We start from the raw sequence: 19,145 nt of genomic DNA on the forward strand, positions 1-19,145 counted from the left end.
CTAAATGACTCTTAATTCTCCTAATTTAAATTTGCCTCAAGCTTTGCTTACTCGAATGGCATTTATAGATCCATAAAGTTTGTCTATTACTGGTACATTAGCAATAAAACAGTAATAATGATACCTTTCTTGTAACAGCTACAGTGTAACTTAAATCACAACCCATTTGCATGACCCATTTTCCTCTCCAGGTCTTTACCTGACAGTTGGTTCTGTGTGGTGACATTCCAAATCCAAGTAGATGCCGAATAACTAACTCTTCAAGGGTCATTTGAAAAAAAAAAGATTTAGAGTATAGATAAAAATTTATTTCAGTACAGTCTTAAATTGCCAAAGTAGATTTTAGAAATTATAATAAAACACTTTTACTCTACATAACTGCAGTATAAAAAGCTCTTTGAAAAACTTGACATTTAAAGACTTTGGCTAGCCAAGGAAATAAGAATGAATTAAAATTGAATTCATTCCAGTTACTCTTCATTGGAAGGTAGTTACTCGCCAAAAATTTACTTCAGAGTCTATTAGCATTACTTACATCAAAATGAGGAAACTTAAATGGTAGATGGTCTCTATAGCACTGGGGATCGTCAGCAAGGTCAAGTACATTACAATAAGGCACTGAGGATTACAGGACAAAATAGACTCCTAGAGCAAAATACATCTGGCAAATATATTTTTAAAAATGTCTAGTTTTCTCAAACTCCTGTTTTTTACTTTCCCAAAATATCTGCTATCAGTAAATTATGTAGTTCTATATTATGTGTGAAAAGCTATTTCCTGACAGAAAAAAAAATCCATTCATGTTACTAGAAGTCGTTCCTAACAAAATGTACACCGAAGGAAAGTCTCTGCCTTAGAGATGGCCCTCCTGCCCATTCACTTTCGAAAGTCCAACATCTAGGAGTCCTGCTTTACACCTCTTCTCCCTTCCCAGATGTAGGCTTTCACCAAATCATGTCAATATGTCCTAAAAAGCCCTCAGATACGTCCATTTCTTCTCATCTGTGCTATCAACTGGTACCGGTTGCCATATCCTTTCCTGCCACGACAACTGAATACTCTTTTCACTGCTTTCTCTACTGCTTCTTCTCTAACTAGCACAGCCAGTGATGTTTTCAAAACAGAAATCAGAACAAGCCACCTCAGACTGAAAACCATGAGAAGCCATAACGTGCCCATGAGGTACTGCACAGTCGAGTCGTGGTCTGCTTTTCAGTTTCATCCTGTATTCCTCACTTTCTGTGTCCCAGTCACACTAGCCTTCCTTCAGTTTTCTGAACATACCTTGGCTCTGTCGACGGTCTTTATACATGCTGGTCCCCTTCCCTGTAATGCTTCTTTTCTTCTCAATAACTTGGGTTCATCCTTTGGATCTCTAGGCAATATCACCTCCTTATCTCTGACCTAGTCTGGCTCAGATATTCCTGTTAATAATCTCTGTGAATCCTGAATCTTTTCTTTCAGGAATTTATCACAATTATAATTTTACTTAGATGATGCCTAGTACCCCCAACAGATAAGAAGTTCTAGAAGGAAGGGTTCACATTCGTGTTCATATGGTACCCTAAGCATCTTCACGATAACAGAACACCTAGGAGGAGCTCAGTTAATACTAATTTATATTTCCGATATAATTCACATACCAAAAAATTCACCTTTTTAAAGTGTACCATTTATTGTTTTTTAGTATATTCACAAAGTTGTACAACTATCACCACCATCTAATTCCAGAATATCACCCAAAAGGAAACCTCATACCATTAGCAGTCACCCCATCCCTTTTCCCTAAAAATCTTTAATCTACTTTCTGTGTCTGTAGATTTGCCTATTCTAGAAATTTCATATAAATGAAATCATACAACATGTGGCCTTTTGTGTCTTCTTTTACTTGGCATAATTGGAGAAATATCTATTTAAATTCTTTGCCTATTTTTAAATTGGGTCATTTTTCTTTTTGTTGTTGAGTCCTAAGAGTTCTTCATATATTCTTGATTAAAGTCGTTCAGCAGATACCTGCTTTGCAAATATTTTCTCCCTTTCTTTGGGTTGTCTTTTCATTTTCTTGATGGTGTCCTTTGAAGCACAAAAGTTTTAAATTTTGATGCAGTCCAGCTTATGTATTTTTCTTTTGTTGCTTGTGCTTTTCAGGTCAATCTAAGAAACCACTGCCTAAACCAAGGTCACAAAGATTTCAGCCTAAGTTTTCCTTTCAGAGTTTTATATAGTTTTAGTTATACCTCTTACAATTAGGTATTTTATCCATATTGAGTTAATTTTTGTATATAATGTAAGGCAGGGGTCCTCTTTGATTCCTTTGCATGTGGATAACCAGATATTTGAGGACCACTGCTGCCAAGACTATTTTTTTGCTCCATTGAATTGTCTTGACACCTTTGGTGAAAATCAATTAAGAGTTTATTTGGACTTTTAATACTATACCATTGATCTATATGTCTATGCTTTTGTCAGTACCACTCCATCTTGTTTATTATAGCTTTATGTTAAGTTTTGAAATTGAGAAGTGCGTCTTCCTTTCTATTCTTTTTAAGATTATTTTGGCTATTATGGGTATCTTGAATTTCCATATGAATTTTAGGATCAGCAGATCAATTTCTACAAAACAGAGACAGCTGGGATTTTCATAGATTGCATTACATTTTTGATTAATTTGGGAATATTGCCATATTAACAATGTTAAGTCTTCCAATTCAATAACAAAGGATATCTTCCAATTTATTTACATCTCTACATTCTATCAACAATGTTTTTAAATTTCAGTGTACAAGTCTTCCACCTCTTTTGTTAAACTTATTGCTAAGTATTTATTCTTTTTGATGCCATTGTAATTTTATTTTTCTTAAGTTCTTAATTATAATATAGAAATATAATTGATAATTATACTAATCTTGTATCTTTTAGCCTTGTGACCTCATTTATTAATCCTAACAGTTTTTTAGTAGATTCCTTGAGGTTTTTTATATACAATATCACGTCATCTGCAAATAGAGAGTTTTACTACTACTTTTCCAATTTAGATGCCTTTTTTTTTCTTGCCTAACTGCCCTGGTTAGAAAGTCTTCTATAGTGTTGAATAGAAGAGGCAAGAGTCTACAGCCTTGTCTTGTTCCTGACTTTACGAGGAAAGTTTTCACCAATAAGTAGATTAGCTGTGGGACTTTCGCAGATTCCCTTCCTTATGTTAAGGAAGTTCCTGTCTACTTCTATGTTGTTGAGTATTTTCATTATAAAAGAGACTTGCATTTTGTCAAATGCTTTTTCTGTGTCTATTAAGATGATTGCATGGCTTTTGTTCTTTGTTCTATTAATATAATGTATTACATTGATTGATTTTCTTATGTTAAACCAACCTTGCATTTTTAAGATCTATGTCAATTGGTCTTTGTTTATAATTCTCTTTACATGTTAGTATATTTCGTTTACTAGTATTTTGTTGAGAACCTTTTGCATCTATATTCATAAGGGATATTGGTCTGTAGTTTTCTTGTGTTGTCTTTGTCTGGTTTTGGCATTAGGGTTAATACTAGCCTAATAGAATGAATTGGGAAGTATTTTCTCCACTTCTAAATTTCAGAAGACTATGTGAAGACTGGTATTAATTCTTGTTTAAATCTTTGATAAAATTCACATGTAAAGCCTTCTGAACCTGGGCTTTTCTCTGTTGGAACTTTTTTTATTATAATTCAAGTGCTTTACTTGTTATAGGCTCTGATTTTCTATTTCTTCTTGAGTTAGTTTTGGTAGTTTTTTTTTTTTTTTTTAGGAATTTGTCCATTTCATTCAAACTACTAATATTTTGGCATGCAATTGTTCCTAGTATTCCTTTTTTATTTTTGTAAGGTTGGTAGTAGAGAACTTGAATGTTCTTCTTTTTTTTGGTCATTCTAAAGGTTTGTCAATTTTATTGATCTTTCAAAGAATAAAATTTTGCTTTCATCAATTTTCTCTATTTCTTTTTTATTCTCTATTTCATTTATGTATGCTTTAAGTTTTATTATTTTCTTCCTTCTGTTTGCTTTGCTTTCTTTTTGTAGGTCTTTAAGGTGAAAGGTTTGATTATTGATTTTAGATCTTCATTTTTTAACAAAATGTCAATATTTATAGCTATAAATTACCCTCTAAACATTGCTTTCTTTAGCTGCATCCTAAATTTTAGTATATTTTAGGTTAATTTATATCAAGGTATTTTCTAATTTCCCTTGTGATTTCTTTGTTGACCATTGGCTATTTAGGAATATATTGTTTAATTTCCACATATTTGTGCATTTCCCAAATTTTCTTTTTACTTATTTCTAATTGCATTCTATGTGGTCAGAGAACATAGTTTGCATGATTTCGACCCTTTTTACATTTACTGAGGCTTGTTTTATGGGATAACAGATAGTTTATCCTAGAAAAAGACTGATATTGCATTGAAAAGAATGTGTATTCTGTTCCATATATGTCTTGTAGGTCTACATGATTTACAGGGTAGGAACAGAACCCACGCTGTTTTGGTGTATTCAAGAGAATGTTCTCCTTTCTAAGTGTTCAGCACTCCATCTATTCTATCCCTGATGATAAGAGGCATGACAGTAAAGTACTCATTTTGGATTTGCTATTAGACACATCTCTTCTGAAGAACTCTAAGGAGAGCAAAGTAGAAAATAGAGCTGTTCTACCTTTCCTGATTAATTTCATATTTATCATATGGGCATGGTGTAAACAGATGACTACAAAGCACTCTGCAAATAAAATGTTAATACAAGTGCACAGTGAAATGTAAAAATGTTATTTCAAACTACTATTGAAATTTAGTTTGCCCAAGAACTTTCTGAAAGATCACATCACTTGATAAAGCAAAAATAAATTTTATGCTTAAGAAATTTCATTTAAGATATGTACTTTGGGAAGTAGTATCCATTACAGATTTTTTTCAAGTATACCTTAAGAGGCAAATCTTGAAATTATGACAACTACATCAATGTGCAAAAGTTATCTAATAAAATCTTTTTATTATTCTTATATAAAGTTTGCAGTTATTTCCCTCAAAATGTCTAGAAGATAAAATTTGTTGACATCAGCATACTTAGAAAAGATAACTGGATTTTCATACGTAAGAAAAAACCACAGTCTACGGCCATGCCACCATGAACAAGCCCGATCCCGTCTGATCTCAGAAGCTAAGCAGGGTCGGGCCTGGTTAGTACTTGGATGGGACACCACCGCCTAGGAAGACCAGGTGCTGTAAGCGTCAACAATAAAAAATAAGGGATTATAAACTGACAAAGTCCTTGCAATCTATGAGGTCAACCAACGGTTGCCTCACCTAAAAAAATTAAAAAAGTAAAAGATAAAACCACAAAACAGTATTATTTGTATATCATGACACATTTACATTTATTGGGGGGGAAAAAAAAGTAAAATATTTAGGAAAATCCATGAAGGTATTTGACTTATTCTACTGTACAATACAAAAACTTACCACTTTAGTAAAATACTAAGATTTTTCAAAGTATATGTATGTGCATATCACTTAAATAATGATTACTGAATTATATAAAGTTACAAATCTAAATATGTGCTTAACTTTTAGTTCTGATTATTATTATGATCAACACTCAGCACCTCACACATAATTTCTGTGAGCTGCTACTAAATCATTGCCATCTTTACTTGGGCAACAGGAAAATTAGAATCCAAAAATACATCAAAAGTCTCTAATTCAATAAAATACAGAACACCTGGTTCTGGGTTGAGATTTTATAGTTCCAAAAAAATAAAATCCAAAGTCCAAACCTAATACTTGAAATGATAAATCTCAGAAAATAACTTTTTACTTTTAGTTTCCTAGTCGTCATTCCTACTCACTCTTCATTTTTACCCTGAATAACTGCCTTTATATCATATGTCCTCTTACTGAAAGTAATAAAAGTACTTTTTCATACTGCATAGTGAATCATTTTCAAACTTGTAAGGAGTAGTGTTAATGATATAAGGGTGCTTTCCATTCCAAATTAATGACACTAAACCATATGATCTAACTAAGTGAGAAGAAGTTAAGTATGACAAAAGTATTTTAGAAGGAGCTGTGGCTTATGCAGTCATGGTAACCACCAGGGAGCACAAGCCTGAATCTAAAAATATATTTTTCAGGCTGGTACATCATGCCTTTTTCCAATTTTGATAACCACATCACAATATTACTCACACAATTACTGTACACATAGATGGCAGTGATAACAATAGAGATGCAAAAAGATTTTTGAAACTGTCTTCATGACCAAAATAAAGCAAATGGCAGGCCCATTTATTCTTATTCACAGTATACCTGGCTATCGTTTTTCACATTAGTTCCTAAGGCTCCCTAGGCCCAACTGAGCACGCCTGGAGAAGAAAGATCCTAGAACTCTCCACATTCTACCTACACCTGGGACACACTGGATGCAGAAAGACAGCACAGTTACCACATGAGAGAGTAGAGAAGAAGGTTCAACTGAGGCTATAGGCACAGAAAAGAGCAAAGACCGTATTTAAAGTGGTCACAGATTGCAAGCAGCAAGACTCTCTGGAGAGACAGATGGAGAATATTAGGGTTAATGAAGGCAAGAGCTGACTGAGTGCTTGGGAAGAGAGAAGAGGACCAAGCTTTAGCAAATGCCCAGACCCCTGTAGTTCTCCAGTACATGTCTAGAAAAATCTGGAAGAACAAAACATCTCTTCCTATACTCTCAGCAAAAAGCCTCCTACAAACATAGGTGGGTAAAGAGGCAATGATATAGAAGGAGACAGCTGCAGGCACTTCCCAACTTGAATATATTGAAAAGGGGACCCATTCAGTATGAAAGATTCTCAGCAGGGGTTTGGTAGCATGGAGGATGGAGAATTACAATCTTATAAAGGGAGCAGAGAGGGGCTTTATCTGTTTGTACTGATATGTCACTCTCTTGAGAATAACTGTTTTAAACAGAATATTTGTTTAAAACTTATATCTACAGAAACACATTATGTTTTACCTACTCTTGATAAAAACAGTGAAAATAAAACATAATTTTAAAAGTATTTTTAAAAGAATTTTGTGTAAACATTGTTTTTCCTAAGCCAATTCTAAATTAAGAGTTAAAACTACATACAGCTATTGTATTCAATCTATCTTTCTTATAAAAAAAAAAATCAAGATTAAATATTATGTACTCTAGAAGTGAAAATATCCAGGGGAATCACTACAAAAGTATCAAAATCTTTGAGCAATGTGGTTCCAGCAAACAGAAATTTTCATAATTAAAAAAAATGAGAATAAATATAATACATCGATTATGATTCATACTTCTCAGTTACATTAAATAAATAAAAAGTTCAAATGGGTAAGAGAAAGCAATCCTCCTGGCAGGTTAAAAAGGTGGGAGTCACTGTTATTTCAATAAGAACATTTATCTATTAAATAAAGGTATGCAAAAATCATATGAAGTTTTACAAAAAACCAAGTAAAACATGTTCCACAGTATCAATAGAGCTGTCTTCCAGATTCATACATGTTAGCAAAAATGACAGGATTTCCTTCTTTTTAAAGGCTGAATGATATCCATTATATATACACCATATTTTCTTGACAAATTTATCCCTTGGTGAACAGTTAGGTTGTTTCCATACCTTGGCTATTGTGAATAATGCTGTAATGAACATGGGAGTACAGATGCCTCTTTGAGATAATGATTTCATTTCCTTTGGATATATTCCCACAATGGGATCATATTTTATGGTAGTTCTATTTTTAATTTCTTGAGTAACCCATTTACAGTTTTCCAAAATGGCTATACCAGTTTACATTCCCGCCAACTAAATAAAAAGGGTTCCCTTTTCTCCACATCCTAACCAGCATATATCTCTTGTTTTTTGATAATGGCCATCCTAACAGGTGTAAGGTGATAACTCGCTATGGTTTTCATTTATATTTCTTTGATGGTTAGTGATGTTGAGCACCTTTTCACGTACCCATTGGTCATTTGTGCAACTTTCAAAAAATGTCTATTCAGTTCCTCTGCCCATTTTTAAATTGAGTTATTTGTTTTGTTTTTTTGCTATTGAGCTGTATGTGTTTCTTGCTTATTTTGGATATTAATCCCTTATGGAATATGTGGTTTGCAAATAATTTCTCCCATTACATAGGCTGTCATTTCATTTTGTTGATGGTTTCCTTTGCTGTGCAGAACTTTATTAGTTATTAGTCCCACTTGTTTATTTTTGCTTTTGTTGCCTTTGTTTTTGATGTCAAATCCAAAAAAAAAAAAAAAAACCATAGTCAAGACAAATGCTGAGGAGTTTATCCCCTATGTTTTCTTCTAGGAGTTTTGTGGTTTTAGTTCTGACACTCAAGTTTTTAATCCATTTTGAGTGAATTTTGATGTCTGGTGTAGGACTGGGGCCTGATTTCATCCTTTTACATGAGGCTATCCAGTTTTCCTGACACCACTTATTGAAGAGACTATCCTTTCCCCATTGTATATTCTTGGCTTTTTCAAAAATTAATTGAATATATATATGTATAGATATGTTTAGATGTGTGTGTGTGCGTGTGCGTGTGTGTGCGTGTGTGTGTGTGTGTGTGTGTATTTCTGGGCTCTCTATTCTGTTCCATTGATCTGCATGTGCCTGTTTTTATGCCAATATCATACTGTTTTGAATACTAAAGCTTTGTAATACAGTTCGAAATCAGGGAATGTGATGCTTCCAGTTTTGTTCTTTCTCAAAATTGCTTTGGTTGGCTATTCAGGATCTTTTGTGGTTTCATAAAAATTTTAGGATTATTTGTTCTATTTCTGTGAAAATGCCATTAGAATTTTTAGAGGGATTTTACTGAATCTATAGATTGCTTTGGGTAGTATGGACATTTTAACAATATCAATTCTTCCAATCCATGAGCATGGAATATCTATTTTTTGTGTGTCTTCTTCATTCTTTCATCAGTGTGTTATACTTTTCAGTGTATAGCTTTTTCATCTCCTTGATTAAATTTATTCTTCTAAGTATTTTATTCTTTTTGCTACAACTGTAAATAAGATTGTTTTCTAATTTCTTTTTTGTTATAGTTCATTATTAGTGTATAGAAACACAACTGATATTCCTATATTGATTTTGTATCCTGAAACTTTACTAAATTTATTCTATTTAGAGCTAACAATTCTTCCTTTAGTGGAGCTTGTCAACTATGGCCTTCATTAGGTTGAGGTACATTTTTCTATATCCACTTTCTTGAGAGTTTTCTATCATAAAAGAATGCTGATTTTGTCAAATGACTTTTCTGCAATGATCACATGATTTTTACCCTTCATTTTTCACATTGATTGATTTGCAGCTATTGAACTGTCCCTGCATCCCTGGAATAAATCCCAGTCGATCATGGTGTATAAACTATTTAATGTCCTGTTGGATTTAGTTTGGTAATATTTGTTGGTGATTTTTACAACTATGATCATTAAAGATATTGGCCTATAATTTTCTTTTCTCATAGTTTCCTTTTCTAGCTTTGGTATCAAGATAATGCTGGCTTCATAAAATGAGTTTCAGAGTGTCCCCTCCTCTTCTACTTTTTCTGGAAGAGTTTGAGAGAATTGGTATTAATAATTCTTTAAATGTTTGAAAGAATTCACCAGTGAAGCTACTGTTGTGGATTTCTTTTTTTAACTGATTCAATCTCCTAGAAGTAATTTTTCTGTTCAGATTTTCAGTTTCTTCATAATTCAGTCTTGGTAGAGCATATGTTTCTAGGAATTTATCCATTTCTTCTAGGTTACCCAATCTGTTGGCATATAATTCTTCATACCAATACAACATACTAAGGCTTATGGCATGCACCAAGAGCAGCTGTAAGAGGGAAATTCATAGCAATAAATGTCTTCATTAAGAAAAACTATCTCAGAAAAACAACCTAACTTTATACTTCAAGGTACTAAAAAATAAGAACAAAGCTCAAAGTTTATAAGTATAAGGAAGTAAATAACAAAGATCAGAGTGGAAATAAATGAAATAAAGACTAATGAGACAATAGAAAGATCAATAGAACTAAGAGTTTTTTTTTTCTAAAGATAAATAAAACTGACAAACCTTCAGCTAGACTTATCAAGAAAAAAAAGAGCGGACTCAAATCAATAAAATTATCAATGAAAGAGGAGACATCAGAACTGATACCACACAAATACAAAGGATCATAAGAGACTACTATGAACAAATATTTGCTTTTAAAAATTTGTTTAAAATTTTCCAAATTACAGCACTTTATACCTTCTCTCTCTCTATGCTTTAATACTGACTTCATTCCCAGGAGAAATAGAAGAGCCGTGTGTATGGAAGTCTAAAAATTTCTCTGCATCCAACATCCTCATCATCTCAAATCATGCAACTGTTCAAAAATGTATTTGTAGTCAACTAGGAATCCCACTGCCCAGATAATGTGCAAACACAAGAGCCAGTTTCCTCGACAACTTACACTTAACAACTCTTCCCTTAACAACTCAGATCTCCAGCACCATGTACTCCCCTTTATTAGATCATTTCACCTCTATTTCCCAGAGAAGAGGAATTATCAGATGCAGAGTCACTCACATTTCCATTGTCACAAACAATGTGTGCTCCAGTCCCTCCTACTTCTGACCTGACACAATAGAGAGGATGCCACTCCTCCTTCCCAAGGCCAGGCCCTCTGTCTATGCCTTGGATTCCATTCTCTCCTGTTTCCCCGACTATATGAAAATATTATTCCTTCTCTAGCTTGGATACACAACCTCTTCTTTTTAACCAGATCTTTTGCATTGGCCTTTTAAAGAAACCCAAGTCTTGTCCATAAAAACAACAACAACATATACAACAACATATGCAAAGCCATTTGGCACCACCTCTCCCTCCAACTATATAGTCTAGAAGCCTATCTAGATATTCCTTTTTTTCTAAAGATAAATAAAACTGACAAACCTTCAGCTAGACTTATCAAGAAAAAAAAAGAGAGGACTCAAATCAATAAAATTATCAATGAAAGAGGAGACATCAAATTTTTCTACAGGGCTGCCATTTCCACATCTCCCATTCCTCCTCCCAATGGTCTTTAGTCCTATCAACTCCTCCAAGACCTCTTTTGTCGAAGTCATCCACAGATGCTGTTTAAGCCATACATTATTTCCTTCTTCATATCCTCTTTTCTCTTAATTTCCATGAACCAGAAACCCCTAGTTTTTTTTCTTCTTGCCTTTCTGGACATCCTTGGCCATTAAATCTTAACGCTCCTCAGGGCAAACATTAGGTCTCACTTTATAGTTTTTTTCTAAGAGATCTTATCTATATCTATAGCTTTATTTATTACATTTAACAAACAGGCATAAAAGTAACGATAGGTTGTATGAAAAGAGTTACTTGAGTAATGGTAGGCACTTTGAAGGGGAAAAAAAAAACTAAACAGCATATCTGTTTGAGTCAGAACACGGACTTGTCTTGCCTGGTAGCAGCTAGTAGCATGTTCTCCAATCTTGACAGTTCTTATTAGAATGCATTATTGTTAAGGAATAGAATAATCTTGTTTCTTTTTCTTACTGGAAATATATTTTCAGTATACAGTTCAGACACAGAATCCAATCTGTGACAAATGACAAAATTATAGAAATGGAGAAGAAAACAGTGGTTGCCAGGGATTAGAAGCCAGGAGTAAGTATGTGTGGTTACAAAAGGGCAACATGAGGAATCCTGGTGATGGAACTGCTCTGTATCTTGACTGTGGTAGGTACAAGAAGCTACACAGGCAAGAAAAGTACTTAGAAACTAAATATATGCATATACAAATGAGTTTAAGTAAAATGAGAGAAATCTGAATAAGATCTAGGTAATATTAATATTAATATCTTAGATGTTATCATTTTGGTGAAACTGTGCAAACTACATGAAATGCATATTATTTCTTATAACTGCACATGAATTTATCTAAAATTAAAGGTTTAATAAAAAATAGCTTTAAGGTGCTTAAAGCACATTCTCAAAGATAATTAGATTATCCGTCCCTGACTGCAGAATTCCAATTTAAATTAGTCTTCTTCCAGTTTATTCACATTCCGTCTTTGTTGGGGTCAGCCCATGAAGAAAGGCAGATTTAGGTAGACAAAAGAAGAAATGTCCTGAGGTTGTAAAGAACACAATAAAAACATATTAATATTTTAAGAAGTAGATCTTGAAATGTACTTGAAAGTTTGAGATCATAATGACATAAAAAAGTATTTATGACCTAAGAATAAATGCCTCCTTTGGTACTTTGAAGTATTAAAAAAATCACATAGAATTAAATTACAAAGCTAACACACTTGTTTATGCAGCTGGTCTTTTTTAAAATCGAGAAACTCTAAACCTACAATTCTAATAGGCTTACTGGTGACACCCCAACCCTTTGAAAAATAAATGAAATATCATAAATCATCTGACAGTTCTTAAGCTTAGATTTTTATCATGACTCAGATGCTTTAAAAATAAAAAGCAATATGAAAGGATAGGGTCTTGTTTTGTGCCCCATAAACTTTAAGATAGAAAATAAATCATACTATTAAATGTCATTTATAACCCTAACTTCAATACTTAGGATTGAATTGGCATAATATTCTTGGTCATTCCTATGAGAATTGATGCAAGTAGAGTAGCTTTACTTATAGAATATTTCAGAACCCTGGCACTTCCTGTGATAAATGAAGCAATAAGACTTTGGAATTGCAATTGGGTATATTTAAGTACTTCATATGGGCAACCAGACTGTCATCTTGCTGGATATCTGGCACTATGAATTTCTTACCTGGCATCCAAAGGAATGTTTGAATATCTATAAAGAGTAAAGGGCTGGGGTAGCCTTTTTAATTTTAAGCTACAAATTTAGGACCACATTACAGGTACAGAGTTCAACCTTTATTTTCTGGTAAGTTGATTTAATGAAAAATATTCACAGATTTTGTAAGAAATGTTAAAATGAAAAATCTATGAATACCTTGAAAATGTTTAAGATTCAACAGAAGAATGATCTGTTAGCCACAGCTTCTTGAAAATTTTTGATCACAGTTAATTTTCAAGTAAATACACTATGGGAGACATCCCCCGTGACATGACTGAAAGATAATTTAGTGATTGGTCAATGATCAGTTCAAGTGACATTCCAACTCCAATTCATAAAAGTGTCCCTTTGAGAAGTCCCATGGACTAGCATTAGGGGAGTGAGGTCAAAGCTGGGCCTATATAAGACTGTAATCATTCTAGATTTCAGTAGTTTTTCTAATTCATTTTTAAGATACAGCTACCAAAACAGCAGCCTCCAAATAGGGCTTAACCAATGCCACATCCCTATCGGGCTGTGTATAGGTATTTGATAAACATGTGAATAAATGACTAAATTAATGATATCAGAAAGCCAACTTCTTACATTTTGCATATTATATTATTGCTAATGAAGAATTATTAAAGATCATTTAATTTTAAAATATATGTTTTGTTTCTCATAAAATTGTAAAATATTGAAAATATACCAAACAATATTTTAACATATGTGTAAGTTTAAAAAAAATGAACAGCTGTCATCCCACTACCCAGTTTAGGGAACAGAACATTCCTAGTAACTTTGAAGTCATCTTTATGGCCTTTCCCAGTCTAATTCCAACCTTCCTTGCCATGTCTTCTCCCCAACTATCTTGAATTCTTTGCTTTCCTTTATAGTGTTACCATATGCATCCCTAGTCAATATAGTATTTAATTTTACAAGATTCTGGATGGAATTACAGGTTGGAACCACACTGGAAGTATTCTTATATGATCATGAGATTCATCCATGATAGTTTGAATATAACACAATTTGTGCCTTCTCTTGTTGGCACTGAGTTGGCACTGATGGATATCTGAGTTCTTTCCAGTTTTCTGGAACATCATCATGCACGTTTCTCTGTGTACATTTACAAGAGTTTCTATGCCTCAGAGTGGAACTTCTGGGTTGGTATATGCACAAATTACATAATGACAAACTGTTCTATATGACTGATCTAATTTACACTGCCACTAACAAGGGTAAGAGACCAGGATGCTCCACTTCCTTGCCAATACTTTTGCCAAACTGGTGCGTATAAAATAGTATCTACTTGTGATATTTGTTAAAGCTCTTTTTTCATTCTTTTGAATTAAAACTTATATAAAATGAAATGCCCAAATCTTAAGTGTACCATTCCATGAGTTTTTAAAATGCATATACCTTGTAAGCCAAACCATTACCATCACTCCTAAGAAAGTATCTTCATAATCCTGCCCAGTCATTTCCTGCCCCATCTCACAGAGACAACCAATCTTTTGATTCCTTTCCCTCATTGATAAATTTTGCTTGTTCTAGAACTTTCACAAAAATGGAGTAATACTGTACGTATTCTTTTATATAAGACTTCTTTCGTTTAGTATAATGAGATTCATCTGTATTACTGCAGGTATCAGTAGTTCGTCTCATTTTATTGCTGAGTAGTATTCCATGTTATGAATACACCACAGTCTGTTTATCCATTCTCTTATTGATGGACACCTGGGCTGTTTCTAGTTTTTGGCTACTATTATGAATAAAGCTACATGTACACATACTGTTTATGTCTCATGAATATATTTTTCCGTGGACTTAATAGTTTCATTTTTCTTGGGTAAATATCTAGAAGCAGAAATGCTTGGCCATCAGGTAAGTTGTTTAACTTTATAAGAAATTTCCAGATCTTTTTCCCAAGAGGTTGTATCATTTAACCCTCCCACACAATGTATGAGTTCCAGTTACTCAACAACCTTACTAACATTTGGTGTTATCAACCTATTTAATTTTAGTCATGCTAAAATGGGTGTCTAAGTGGGTGTCTTACTATCGTTTTAACTTGCATTGCCCTGATTAATGATGTTGAGCACATGCTTACTGGCCATTGAATATCTTCTGTTGTGGTATGTCTGTGTTATAAAGTGTCTTTTCAAACAGTTTGTCCTCTACCTCCCACTTTTTTGTTTATGATTGCATTTCTCTTATGGAGTTGTATAAAATCTTTATCTGTGTAGCCTCCTCTGACAAATGTTTTACAAATATTTTTCTCAGTCTGTGGTTTGTCTTTTTTTTTTCTTAATGGCGTCTTGATAAGCATAACTTTTTTTTCTTTTTTTTGGTAAGGTCTAATTTACAATGTTTTCCTCTTATGGTTATTACTTTCTGCATTTAAATCTTTGTCTATCCCCAAGTCATGAAAAATTCTCTAATTCTTTTTTCTAAAAGTCTTATGATTTTAGCTTTTATACTTAGTAATATAATCCATCTCAAATTAATTTTTGTGCATGGTACAAGGTAGGAATTGGGATTTATTTTTCCCATATATCAACTTCTTCCAGCACCATTTATTAAAAAACTTTCCGTTCCCTACTCAGTTGTTTTGGATCGTTGTCGAAAATCAAATGACTATAAACTGTGAGTCTATTCCGGCCTCTCTATTCAATTCCACTGATTCATTTGTTGATCCTTATAGCAGCACCATGCTGTCTTAGTTATTATAGCATTATGGTTGTTATAAAGTCAAATCCTCCAGCTACGATTTTAAAATTGTTTTGGATATTCTCAGTCTTTAGCATTCCCATAAAACTTTTAGAATGTTTGTCAATTTGGTGGGGGCGGGGCGGGGGAATGCCTGTAGGATTATGTTGAATCTATAGATCAGTTTGGGGAGAACTGTCATCTAATTGAGTCTTCTGATCAGTGAACATGTCCTCTCTCTTCATTTATTCAATTCTTCTTTTTCTCAGTAGTATTTTATTGCTTTTAACATAGAGATTTTACATGTCTTTTGTTAAATTTGTTTTTAAATGTACTTTTATTTAAAATGGGATATAGGCTTATTATTTGTTTTTAAATGTACTTTTATTTAAAATGGGATATAGGCTTATTATAGGCTCAATTAAAAATACTCACTGTTTATGAGGGCTGCTCCATTATATACTCACTCTTTGGAAATATTAAATACATCGAAATTCTGAGCAATTCTGTTTAATAGTACATACTGCATAGTAAGCAGGACAAGAATTTCTAAAAATGAGACAAGGACTCTCTAACTTGGCAGTAAAATAAAGGAATGGATTTAATCCAAGAGCATATGTGCTGGAAAGAGATCAGGAAATTTCTATAATCCACTCTCATTTTAAGTATATTCTGTGATGGGGCAGGAGGATGATGGGTTAGATATACGATCACTTCTGTCTGGAGTTGCGCTGATTCTTTAAGCATAAGGCTCTTGTTACCTAACTATTGTTCTAAAGCCAATTCTTTCTTGACTTCTGGCCCACATAATCATGACAAGGGGTTTCAAGAAGAGTAGAGAAAGAAGTATTTAGCTTTGACTTTTGAATAAATATAATACAAGCTCTTTTTTCTCTGCTAAAGACAGGCCTGTATCCAAAGGCTCTTAGATTACTCACTCAGCTTTCTTTCTATTATGACTTGTTTCACTTATTCCACTTAACTGTTGTTACTTTTTTCTCATTCTCTGCTTCTTTTTGGCATCACTAATTTCATTCTTCGTATCTTCACTGTCTGATTCTTCAGACTTCTGTATTTACCAGGATCTGAAAGAATACGGAACAAATTCCTCCCACCCCAACCCTAAAAGGCATCTCCCTCCAGCTTTGGCCTTTGTTTGCCTCTTGCTGGCTTCTCTTCTGGTTTGCTTTTTTAATGACATCTGTCCATATGACTTAACTTTCTTCCTACACTCTTCTTGGTCAAATCTGTCTTCTTCCTGAAGCTTTCTTTTGCTTTATTAAGGATGACACTACTATGCTCCTCTTCCTTAGTATCCTTCACAACGGATTTCTACATTGGTGAATCAACTTCCCTTCTTCACTAAATGTTATTTTCTTCTTCACTTAAAATGTTTCATCACTTTTTTGTTGTTTCTGTGACTTTCCCGATTTTCTATGCTCATCCTTATTAGGAGCAGACTGAGTTTTAAGCCTTTTTGTTTGTACTTTCCATTTTTCCCAGCTATCTCTCTTCCTCCTCCTTTTCTCCCTCTTCGTTATTAATACCACCAGCCAGTTTGTCCCCTTTCTCTTCTCCTTCTGGTCTCTTTCTACCTTACTGAAGGATGGACGTTTTCTCACTGAAATCAGCTCTAAATTCTTCCACTGAGTCATTGGTGGGGGAGAGAGTCCCAGACTTATTAATAATTCTTTAGCCAGTTATTTCTACACTTCCTAAAAAATCTTATGCAAGGTATCATAGCAAAGCCATGAGACAGCATATTTGGGTAAAGGTAACTTGTTCAAATCAAATATTTCTTCATCCTTCATTAGGCATACTAACATAGGTAGGAAACAAAACACCTTTGAGCCCTTTCTTTTAATTGTTGATCTGGGGCTAAAAATGACTCCAGGTTTTGTTTTGTTTTGTTTCTAGATGTCCCTATGTTTTTTCTGGATTGATTTTTATTTCCTTTATAGGCACTTTGTTCTCAAGAAGTTGCTGTACTATCCTTTTTTCTTCTGAGGGAAGCAAAACTAATAAAGCTTCATCATCTACTTGGCAGGTCTACCTACTCTGTGGATATGAGTTGGCATCCTTTGGACAATCAAACCAAAGAACCTAGTTTGTGGCCTGAATATCCAATACCCTGGCGGCGGTATCAGTAGCAAAGAGCACCATTAGCAAAGTGCTCTTGCAGATAAACTTATTATAGACTTCTATTCTTCTCATCTGCATATAAGTCAAGAATGGAAATACCAGGGTATAAGCAGGAGAAAACTCGGTTTAGATACTGAACTTCTTTACAACTGGAAAATAAAAATATAATAAATACTCTTCTTCAGATGTCTTCACAAAAAGAAATATAGAATACTTGTTTTTTTACTACAGCTCACAAACTATATTGTTCTATTCCAAAGTGACGGGAGTGTTATATTTTACTTTTTTCACTACCCCAAACATATTCGGAGTTTTTCATACTCAAGCATACCTTTTACAGATTTGACTTATTTTGCCTGAAAGAAAGCAAAGTATGTTTGTTGGGAAGGTTTTTGATAATGGCATTAATAGTATCAGCAAAGTCTATGCCCAAGATGCTACTTTGTCATGAACTAACCTTTTGAGATTGGTATGGACACTTATTGCTTCATCTTTATGTTTAAACAGCCAAACTTGTATGCAAACAAGTATATTTATATGGTTGATCTACTCAAACATCTTGTCTCAGATCCTTTCCGTCAATGAGGAGATTATTGAAAAGTCCACTGTTCTTCCTACTCCTTGGAAAACCCAAAGGCCTGAGAAATAGATCAGTTCTCTCAGAAGTAGGATTATCAGAATCCTGCAAATTCTATTACAGATGATAAAAAGGTTCCACCACTGGGAGAAGGAAAAGTCAACGTCTTGCCCAGATTTTGTTCTGACAGCTCCAAGTATAGTTTTACCTTACAAAGCCAGGTTAAAAAAATAAAAATAAAAATAATTCTATCTTTCAGTATTACCTCTATAAAGGCTCAAAGGAATAATTTTTCAGAAAATATTTAAGTTAAAAACTATTTGCCTGTTGATTTAAACTTGAAGAACTGTTTAGATGGATATAAAAAATCTGTAAGTTACATATTCTCTTCTTGAAAATCTTTTAAGTATATTCCATTATCTTGCATTGCATGAGATCTGAGTACCACGTAATTCCTCCTTTATAAATAACTCAATGTATTTGTCTGGCTCCCCAAAGGAATCTTTCTTTGCTTCTGATGTCCAACAAATATACCACAGACACAGACACACAATCTGCCCTTTCAATATTCAGATTCCAGCTTTATTTCAGAAAAGCTTAACCTTTAAAACACTGGTTTTACTTCATTAGTTTGGGTGTCTTGTTGTGTTTACAATTATACGTCTGATGGATCTGCTCCACCTATCTTCTATATCAGTGGTCCACAAATTGAGGGACATTTGAGGCTAATGAAGACTTTCCAAGAAATATGTGGGCACAGATAGTTTTAAGGTAACCAGATCTTCAACTTTCATTCTTCCTATTATTGATCTTTCTGAGAATACACCTACAGCTAAGGTATAATGCCATCCTCTTTCTTATTTCCTCTACCCCTCCTTCCCCTCTTTCACA

The 19,145-nt window shown here is 33.6% G+C and overlaps 1 protein-coding gene and 1 pseudogene across 1 annotated transcript in view; one reads left to right on the forward strand and one right to left on the reverse strand.

The window, feature by feature from the left end:
- ZNF438 (zinc finger protein 438) overlaps positions 1-19,145 on the reverse strand; it is a 94,583-nt gene that overhangs the window by 40,211 nt on the left and 35,227 nt on the right. The window lies entirely within an intron of this gene.
- Positions 5,130-5,251, forward strand: LOC112472850 (annotated as a pseudogene).

Source organism: Pteropus alecto, unplaced genomic scaffold (genome assembly GCF_000325575.1).
Source record: "Pteropus alecto unplaced genomic scaffold, ASM32557v1 scaffold269, whole genome shotgun sequence".
NCBI classification, from domain to species: Eukaryota; Metazoa; Chordata; class Mammalia; order Chiroptera; family Pteropodidae; genus Pteropus; species Pteropus alecto.